The following is a 7,839-nucleotide window of genomic DNA, read 5'->3' as shown; positions in this document are numbered from 1 at the left end:
TTCCTCAAAAAACTAAAAATAGAACTACCATACGACCCAGCAATCCCACTACCTGGCATATACCCTGAGAAAACCATAATTCAAAAAGAGTCATGTACCACAATGTTCATTGCAGCTCTATTTACAATAGCCAGGACATGGAAGCAACCTAAGTGTCCATTATCAGACGAATGGATAAAGAAGATGTGGCACATATATATAATGGAATATTACTCAGCCATAAAAGGAAACGAAATTGAGATATTTGTAGTGAGATGGATGGACCTAGAGTCTGTCATACAGAGCGAAATAAGTCAGAAAGAGAAAAACAAATACTGTATGCTAACCCATATATATGGAATCTAAGAGAAAAAAAAAAGGTCATGAAGAATCTAGGGGTAAGACGGGAATAAAGATACTAGAGAACGGACTTGAGGATATGGGGAGGGGGAAGGGTAAGCTGTGACAAAGTGAGAGAGTGGCATGGACATATATACACTACCAAATGTAAAATAGATAGCTAGTGGAAAGCAGCTGCATAGCACAGAGAGATCAGCTTGGTGGTTTGTGACCACCTAGAGGGGTTGGGTAGGGAGGGTGGGAGGGAGGGAGTCACAAGAGGGAAGCGATATGGGAACATATGTATATGTATAACTGATTCACTTTGTTATAAAGCAGAAACTAACACAACATTGTAAAGCAATTATACTCCAAAAAAGATGTTAAAAAAAAAAGAAGATACAAATGATGGGAGCAGAAATAAAATTTTAAATGATTATACACCAAAAAACCCCTCAAAGAATCTACAAACAATTAAAATGAATATGTAAATTGATCATGGTTGCTGGATTATGAGGGCAATACATGGAAGTAAATTGTATTTATGTATTCTAGCAACAACCAATTGAAAAATAAAATTTGAAAAATAATACTATTTATAATAATATGAAAAAATTAAATCTCTAGAAATAAATCTAATAAAATATGTGAAAGACACTGAAAACTACAAAGCATTAATGAGATGGGTTAAAGAAGACCTAAGTAAATAAAGAACAATATCATGTTCATGGACTAGATGACTCAATATTATTAAAATGTCAAGGGACTTCCATGACAGCCCAGTGATTAAAGCTCCAATACAGGGGGCACCGGTTCAATCCCTGGTCAGGGAACTACAATCCCACATGCCGCGGGATGAAGCCAAATAAAAACCCCAAAAAAACCAAAAAATAATCAAACAAAAAAATAAAATGTCAAAATTCTCCTTATCGGTCTATGAAGTCCATTTAGTTAGATCAAAATCCTAACAGGCATGTGTATGTGTCTTTGTGTCTGTGTGTGCATGTGTATAAATTGACAAGCATTTGTATGGAAGTGCAAAGGTCCCAGAATGGTCTCTTAAAGAAGAACAAAGCTATAAGACTTAGATGGTCAGATTTCAAGATTTACCATAAAACAGCACTAATTAAGATAATGTGGTCTGAGCCCAATGCTGCATGTGTAGATCAACGGAACAAAGTAAAGAGTACAGAAAAAGATCCACACATAAATGTTCACTTGATTCATGACAAAGGTTCAATTCAGTAAGGAGAAAAAAACATGGTCTTTTTTAGTGAATGGTGCTTATTCAATGGGATCCATATTGGGGGAAAGAATGAATCTTACTTCTTATCATACACAAGAAAAATTCAAGATGGATCATAGAATTAAACTAAAAAAAAAGTTTCTAGAAGAAGATGTAGGAGAATATCTTCATGATTTTGGGAAGGCAAAGATTTCTTAAACATGATTCACAAAAGAACTATCCATTAAAGAAAAAAATTATACCTTGACTTCATTAAATTAAGAACCTTTGTTGATTAAAAGTCGCCATTAAGTGAGTAAAAAAGGTAAGCCACGGACTGGAAGAAAGTGTTGTGATACATATATTCAACACTGTGCTCAGTTTTAGACTCCTACTAATCAATTTTTTTAATAATCAAACAACTCAACACAAAAAAAAGAGCAAAAGACCTGAATAAGCCTTTGAAAAATTTTCAGCATCATTAGTTGTTGAGGAAATGCTAATTAAAATGAACCTCGTGGGACTTCCCTGGTGGTCCAATGGTTAAGAATCCGCCTTCCAATGCAGGGGACACGGGTTCAATCCCTGGTCGGGGAACTAAGATCCCACATGCTGTGGGGCAAACTAAGCCCAGGCTCCGCAACTACTGAGCCTGTGCTCTAGAGCCCACACACCACAGCTAGAGAGAAGCCCGCATGCTGCAACGAAAGGTGCCACATGCTGCAGTGAAGATCCTGTGTGCCAAAACTAAGACTCAACGCAGACAAATAAATAAATGAATAAATAAATAAATATTTTTTTAAAAAACAAACCTCGTAAGGGGATCCACTTCCACAATGTTGGCATGAGGAGCTCTGTGGATCCACTCCCTGAAAAAACAACCATGAATGGTGACAATTATTTTTAAAATAAAATAAATAGGGACTTCCCTGGCAGTCCAGTGGTTAAGACTCTAAGCTTCCAATGCAGGGGGTGTTGGTTCGATCCCTGGTCGGGTAACTAAGACCCCACATGCCATGCAATGTGGCCAAATAAATAAATAAATATTTAAAATCTCTAGAAAGTGTCCTAAAAGCACACATCAAATGAAGAAATAGTTATTCAAGAAAAATGCACTGAATATTTGTAAGAACAGCCAGACTCTATCACACTTGAGCAACAATTGGTTCCCTACCTCCATTGCCCCTGCCAGCTAAGCATCAAAGCTCCACTCCAAGAAGTTATGGCCAAGAAGATGGGGCTTCCTCTTCCCCTGGCTTCTAGGCAATAATTTGAAAAAAAAAAAAAAAACCCTAAAAATACCTCCCCAGTACTTCCCTGGGAGGAGCAAGCCACCAACATTTCTCATCCCTTCCAACTCTATCTAAATTCCAGGTGACTGCAGGCAAGAGGTTGAGGGCTTCCTTCCTCCATTCAGTTCCCACTCATAGGGTGGAGGCCCTCCTGCCGGTATGTCAGGCTAAAAACATTGGGGCCCTGATTGCCTTTGGCCCAGCTTGCTTATAGGTCAGAGCTTCCATATCAGGAGAGGAAAGCCAAGAAGACCAGGGGCTTTTATCATTTACCAAATCCCTGCACAAAAAAAACGGTGTGTCACTCCAAGAGAAATGGACCACCGTCCTCACACCCAACTCCACAGTAAATGGTTCAGAGATTTTTTTTCCCCAAAGCATGAAGCTGGGCTTTAGAACAAAGAGCTCTGAAGCTCTTCCTAAAGAAACTAACTTTATTTAGAAAAGAATGAGGGGGAATTCAAGGATAAAAATGCTCTAGAAAACAACGGAGATTTTTGTAGTAAGCAATTAGCTCCACGAAAGCAATAAAATAAATTGTACACTAACTTGTTTATCATAGAGAACCAGGGAAAGAGGTTAAAAAAAAAAAGATCTCCTGGGATAGAAAAACTACCTCCACAAGTGGCCCAAATTTAATTGGGTTAGACTGTGGATCAATTTATATACTGAGGCATTGCTGAAAACAATAGAGCAACCAGCCAGCAGTTATTGGAGTCAAATAGCTGGGTGTGATGCCAACAGAGGCAGACAGCTTAACAGAAAGATCAAGGTAAGAGACAGTCAAAAAGAGCCCTGCTAAAACCATTGTCATTCCAGAGTGACTGTGTACATGCCCAAGGATGCACCCTCTGAGGAGTGACATCATAGAAGGTTTGAACAACACTATATACCAACTAGACTTAATGCACATCCATACAACACTTAACCCAATAGCAGCAGAATACACATTCTTCTCAAGTACACCTGGAACATTCTTCAGTATAGACCATATGCTATGCTATACAACAAGCCTCAATAAATTTTCAAGTATTAAAATCATACAAAGTATGTTCTCTGACCACAGTGGTATTAAATTAAAAATCAGTAATAGTAGGAAAGCTGGAAAATTAACACATATTGGAAATTAAACAACACATTCCTAACTAAGCAATGGGGCAAAGAAAGTTGGGTCAAAAGAGAAATTAAAAGAACATTAGAAAATAATTTTTTTAAATACCAAATTTATGGGACTCAGTTAAGGCAGTGCTTACAGGGAAATTTATTGCTATAAATACATATTGATAAAAGAAAAAAGATCTCAAATCAGTAGTCTAAACTTCTACCTTAAGGTGCTAAATAAAAGAAGGCAAACTAAACCTAAAAGAAGCAGAAGGAAAAAACTGTAAAGATTGGAGTGAAAATTAATGAAATAGAGAATAACAAAAAAATGCAGAAAATCAATAAAAACAAAACTTGCATATTTTAGCTGAACTGATGGGGGGAGGGGTGGGCAATGGCAGGAACAGAACGTTACAACTGACTTTCAAGGAATAAAAAGGATTCTAGAGGAATACTATGAAATTGTTTTCAGTCAAATTAGTTAACTTAGATAAAATGGACCAATTCCTAGAAAGACACAAACTACCAAAACTGACTCAAGAAGAAAAAGAAAATCTGAGTAGACTATAAGTTAATAGATTGAATTTGTAATCAAAAATTTTCCACCAATAAAATTCCAGATGGCTGCAGTAATAAACTCTACCAAACACTTAAAGAAGACTTAACACCAATTCTTCATAAACTCTTCCAAAGAACAGAAGAGGAGGGAATACTTCCCAACTATTCTATGAAACCAGTATCACCCTGATACCAAAATCAGATAAAGATCACAAGAAAACTACATACCAATGTCCCTTAGTAAAAGTTCTCAATGGAATATTATCAAATCAAATCCAGCAAAAGAATTATACACTGTGACAAAATTCTTGGTAGCTATCCCAAGAATGCAAAATTGATTTAACAACTGAAAATCAATTAACCTAATACCCCATTTAAATAGAATAAAAACAAAAACCATACGATCCTCTCAACAGATGGAGAGATACATTTGACAAAGTCCAACATCCCTTTATGATAAAAAAGAAAAACAACCTAGGAATAGAAGGGAACTTAAGCTGGCAAAGGTCATCTACAAGAAAATGAGCAGCTAACGTCATGTATAATAGTGAAAGACTTAATGCTTTTCCACAGAAACAAGAAAAAGATGTCTGCTCTTGTCACTTCTATTCAATATTGTACTGAGGTTTTTGCCAGGGCAATTAGGCAAGAAAATTGAAAAAAAAAAAAAAAACTTTCCAGATGGAAAGGAAAGAAATAAAACTATCTCTATTTAGAGATGGCATGATCCTGTATCTAGAAAATCCTAAGGATGTGAGAGCCAATGCAATCTGGAAATACTGATCATGTCCTAAGATTCTCAAGTGTTGCTAGTGAGTCTGTGTCCAAGGACTATAGATTAAGTATAAATACTGAACATATTTATATATTTAATACAGATGAATATTAAAATAGCCCTGCTGGTTTCAGCTTAGAGAGGCAGTTCATCAGCTTAGTGGGAATAGATCTCTTCAGAGTTTTGGTAATTGGGTTCTAAGAATGAAATCCCAGGGAAAACTACAGTGATTAGATGTCATTAGAGCTATGCAAAGTTTTCCTTATTGTAATGACAACAAAGCAGAGTTTTCAAGTGGTCTTTTACATTTGGCAATAGACTGGGTAAATGACTATTGAAGAAAATCTTGATGGTAGAACAGTTTGTAATTCTGAAGTTTTTTTGTTGTTTTCTCTCTGGACTGATGGAATATATCTGAGACCAGAATTTCTTTGTGCATTTGAGTTTAGATTTCAGTTTTATATTTGTTGGGACTATTATGCTTTGAAAATATGAAGAATTTGGGAACCTAGTTATACACAGAGGGCAAAATTTTAATTACTTAGAGAAATATTTTTAAAGAAAACTAAAACAGGAAGAATCTATTTTTAATTTTACAATGTATCCTACATTTTTAAAAACACAGAATATGCTTGAAAGAAAAACAACCCTTTTCTTTTCTAAATACAAGTAATATGTGTTTATCAGAGAAATTAAAAAATGCTAAAAAAAACCCCCAGAAAATTATCTCATAATTTTATCATCCAAAGGTAACAGCTAGAAGTTGATATACACCTTTGAGACTTTTTTTTCCTATGGCTATTTGTAATATGTGTGTGTTTACAAAAATGTTACCATTCTTTTTTGCAACCTGTTTGACAAAACTATAAATATCACTATAAATATGGAAATACAAGTAACACACTATAAATATGGTAAGCACAATCTTTAGTGGAGCCTTAGTATTCTGTTGTATTTAATTAATGTATTTAATCAATTCTCACTGTAGAAACTTTGTTTCTAATTTTTTGTCATAATAAATGAAAAAAATTTGAATAGACATTTCACCAAAGATATACAAATGAATAATAACTACGTGAAAATTGGCTCAACATCATTAACCATCAGTGAAATACAAATCAAAACCACAGTAAGATGACTTCACACCACCAGGATGCCTATAATAAACAAGGCAGATAATAACAAATGTTGACAATTTTGGAGAGCATGGAACCCTCAAACACTGCTGGCGGGAATATAAAATGGTACAAAGCTTCGGGAAACAGTCTGGCAGTTTCTTAAAATGGTAAACATAGAGTTATCATATAATGCAACAATTCCACTCCTAACTATATACCCCCAAATGAAAACATGTCCAAACAAAAATTTGTAAACAAATGTTCACAGCAGCATTATTCACAGTAGCCGTAAAGTGAAAACTACTCAGATGTCCATCAACTAATGAATATATATATATATATATGAATATAAACGTGTGTGTATAGAGATAGATGTATACATGCACATATATGTATGATGCTGTATATCTGTATGTATTAGTTTCCTGTTGCTGCTGTAACACTGCAAACAGTGTCTTAAAGCAACACAAGTTTATAGTATTTTAATTCTGGAGGTCAGAGGTCCTAAAATGATGTTCTCAAGGCTGTGCTCCTTTTTGGGGCTGTGGGGAGGAATTCCATTTCCTTGTCTTTCCAACTTCTAAAGACTTCCCTCGTTCCTTAGCTCATGGCCTTGCATCTCAAACCTTTTCCCCCTGCTTCTATAGTCACATCACTTCCTGTCTAATTTTGACCCTGTAGCCTCCCTCTTACAATGTTCCTGTGATTCTAGTGGGTGCACCCAAATACTTCAGGATAATTTCCTCATCTCAAGATCCATAACTTAATTATTTCTTCAAACTGTCTTGTGCCACATAAGGCAACATATGCATAGGTTCTGGGGATTAGGATATGGACATCTTTTGAGTGCCATTATTCCATCTATCACACTATAAAATGGGATATTATTCAGCAATGAAAGGTAACTAAATACTGACACATGCTTCACCGTGGGTAAACACTGAAAACACATTAACTGAAAGAAAGCATTTGCAAAAGACTACATATTTTATGATTCCATTTATATGAAATGCCCAGAACATGCAAATCTACAAAGACAAAAGTAGGTTAGTGGTTGCCTTCAGCTGGAGAAGTTGGAGGGAAATGGGGCGTGACTACTAATACATATGGGATTTCTTTTTTTGAGATGATAAAAATGTTCCAAATCTGACTGTGATCTGCTTGCACAACTCTGTGAATATACTATAAACCATTGAATTGTGCACTTTAAACGGGTGGATTCTGGGGTATGTGATTTTATATAAATAAATCTGTCATATTAAGAAAAACAACTAGGACTGTACATCCCCTAGAATCTCCTGCCAGCAAAATATAAGAATCCTAGTTGATTCATACTCTTGCCAGCATGTGATACTGTCACACTTGATTAGGAGTATGTCAATTGGCTGCAAACACACTGGAAAAGTGTTTGGTTGTATTCTATTTGCCTATTTCTGGTAACAAACCACTATG

This window comes from Globicephala melas, chromosome 10 (genome assembly GCF_963455315.2).
Source record: "Globicephala melas chromosome 10, mGloMel1.2, whole genome shotgun sequence".
NCBI classification, from domain to species: domain Eukaryota; kingdom Metazoa; phylum Chordata; class Mammalia; order Artiodactyla; family Delphinidae; genus Globicephala; species Globicephala melas.
The sequence above is the reverse complement of the archived record's forward strand: the minus strand, read 5'-3'. Positions refer to the sequence as shown.